Source organism: Phalaenopsis equestris, unplaced genomic scaffold (assembly GCF_001263595.1).
Source record: "Phalaenopsis equestris unplaced genomic scaffold, ASM126359v1 Scaffold000224, whole genome shotgun sequence".
In the NCBI taxonomy this organism is placed as follows: Eukaryota; Viridiplantae; Streptophyta; class Magnoliopsida; order Asparagales; family Orchidaceae; genus Phalaenopsis; species Phalaenopsis equestris.
This window is the reverse complement of record NW_018164666.1, coordinates 2,698,048-2,699,133: the sequence shown is the minus strand read 5'-3', so window position 1 is coordinate 2,699,133 and position 1,086 is coordinate 2,698,048. Positions and strand designations below refer to the sequence as shown.

At 38.7% G+C, this 1,086-nt stretch overlaps 1 pseudogene; it reads left to right on the top strand.

Annotated features, from left to right (window-relative positions):
• Positions 1 to 1,086, top strand: part of LOC110023584 — a 17,246-nt pseudogene that overhangs the window by 5,242 nt on the left and 10,918 nt on the right.

Below are 1,086 nucleotides of genomic sequence, written 5' to 3'. Positions count from 1 at the left end.
GAATGCCGAATTCCTTTCTCTTCCTGGGCCGCAATACACCTTTTACACTGTTCTTGCAAGATGCGAACACCCTGGAGTCGAGACCAAAGATACTGACTGCTGTTCGACACCTTGGCAGCCAAAGGCCTCCTGTAGTCGAGCTCCTCTTCTTCTGGATACCTGCAGCAATTCCAAGAATCTAAGAACTATAGCCCAGAAAGTTGGACTGTCGAACTCCTTATTGTTGTAGCCAAAGGAATGGAATGCCTTGGCTGCCGTGTAACAACTTCTGTAGCCAAGAAGTGGGGGAAAACAAATTAAACAAGAGAGTGAAAAAATAGAAGAAAAATAAAATGCAAGAATACAAACACAAGAACACAATCAATTACGTGGTTTGATCTATAGACCTACATTCACAGGAGGGAATCACCAACAAATTTACTAAGACAAAGAAGAATTATAGGCTTTTTACGTCAAGGAATGAACACTCCTATAGATCTCTCCCTCTCGAAACTACCTCGATACAAGATCTAAGACTTCTCCCTCAATTCTTGAATCATCTTCCCTTCTTCTTCTTCTTGGACTGATTTCCTCATCTTCTCGGTCTTCTTGATCTGATTTCTATCTTCTTCCTTGTAGTAGCATTGTCCATTTCTACAAGTCTCCCTTATCTATTTATAATAGATGATGCCTCCCAAGTAGACCATAGAAGCTTCTAGGAAAATCACAAGTTTGTCATTGCCTTAAATTAAGAGTCATATTATAACAATTAAGTAGGCCATAGAAGCGTCAATAGTTCTTTAATATCTTTTATGAAATTACAAATCTATCCCTAGCCTTAATAGCTACAAGGAAGCTTGTCGGCACTATTTTTGATGTGGAGTTTGCCCGTAAGAAGCTGTCGGTCATTGGAATTGAAATCCGTTGCCTGCTTCGGAAGGACGTTAAAAAAATTTAGTTTTGAAAAAGATGAAGTCAAACTGACCCCATAATTTTCATAGTTTAAATGGAAGAGCACTTTACCTCAAATTCTGTATCTATCTCAATGGATGAATACAAGAATTAAGGGTAAGGCTCGATCAAATAAACTAGAGAAAGTCATGACAT